Source organism: Otolemur garnettii, unplaced genomic scaffold, assembly GCF_000181295.1.
Source record: "Otolemur garnettii isolate 467f Iridium unplaced genomic scaffold, OtoGar3 scaffold00082, whole genome shotgun sequence".
In the NCBI taxonomy this organism is placed as follows: domain Eukaryota; kingdom Metazoa; phylum Chordata; class Mammalia; order Primates; family Galagidae; genus Otolemur; species Otolemur garnettii.
This window is the reverse complement of record NW_003852477.1, coordinates 7,785,379-7,786,993: the sequence shown is the minus strand read 5'-3', so window position 1 is coordinate 7,786,993 and position 1,615 is coordinate 7,785,379.

Sequence of the window (1,615 nt, the reverse complement as noted above, 5' to 3'; positions counted from 1 at the left end):
CCTTGACTCTTTTGGCTGGGGATGTTGAAGCTTTAACAGGACACCTTGACACTGAGGCAGCGGGGCCCATGAACTGACCTTACAGGAATCTTTTCCTTGCTCATGATAGCCACAGACAGACCCTTCCCTGATGGCTTGACAGCACCAAATATTTTTCTTGAGTATCTCATTACATTTCTCATGACAAAGAATGCTTATCTTGACCTCCTGAAGCTCAGCTGGCCCTCTGTGTGCTGGATCGACACAGAGACAATTTTGGACTGAGTGGAATTGCATAAGTGGGGCAGGAAAGTCCCCCATACTTACTTGGGATCTCAATGTAGGGTGTTCACACATAGACACCTCTTAGGCATTGGATATTGTCCCATTTGACACAGGAGGAAATGAAACCCACAGAGGATATGGGGAGAGGGGGATCCAAAACAAGACAAGAGAAATACGAACAGATCAGGAGGTCTGGGGATGTGGGTCAGGCCTGTAATGCTAGCACTCTGGGAGGCTGCACTCTCTAGCCAGGGTGGCAGAGAGAGACTCTGCCTCAAAAAAGAGAGAGAGAGAGAGAGAACAGGTCATGAGACAGAAGGGCAAGGCCTTACCGCCATTCGCAATCAAAATCTATCTATCTCCCTAGTCTGTCACCCTAGCCAGCAGCAATAATGGTGCATCTGTGAGGCAGCTTTCCTTTCTAGAGCAGGACCACAGACCCTAGAGATCTCGCCTCTTTTCACACACAGGAAGCTCCCTATATACTAGGGGAAGGTACTTTTCAGGGGAGACAGTTTATGTTGTCAGGCAACTCATCACCCCCTGAGCTGAAATCTACCCTAGAGAGAACTCACCATGCCTTGCACCCAAGCCCCCAGTCCTGACAAACCAGTAGAAATTCACAACAAATAAATAAAATAAACCCCAAAGGCCAGAGGTGGGAATCCCAGGCCTTGTACCTCTGCAGGGACCTGCTAATGCCTCCTCAGTCTCTCTGAGCAATCACCGAGCTGACAGGTTTCACAGTCTCAGGTGTGGCCTTGAATCCAGGACCAAGTGTAAAGCTTGCTTCACAGTTGATGATGTCTCTTCTTTCGTAGTAGATGTTCTTCAAGATGGTGACCAGTTATTGCACCGGCGTCACAGGTCACCTGGCCCCCTAGCTGGGATCAGTTCATCCCCTCCTTCCCACAAGACAGAGCATAGCCCAGATGGGGTTGTTGTGAGCTTCTGTTTCCCCTGGTTCCCCCTGCCTTTTCCCATTCCCCCACCCTATGGGCAAGCTCCTATTCCCCTGCAGTATGGGAATCTCCTGCCCTCTCCTGTTCCCCTACTCCTCTACCCTATGGGCCTTCCCAGCCCATTCCCATGCTCTCCAGAATTCAAAGAGGCAGGGGAAGTCTTAAGTTTCACAAAACCCCCAAGTTCTCAGTGGACAAACAATGGTGGAAATCCACCAAGGCTGTATTAATCATGGTTACATGACTATAACCATTGTGATTTGAGATATCTCCATTGTCAGCCGAGACTGTATTAATCATTGTTGTATAACTGTAACTATTGTTATATCCATGACTACTCAAGCTGTAACCCCCCCCCCCAACCAGCCACATTTCACTTCTGTAGTATG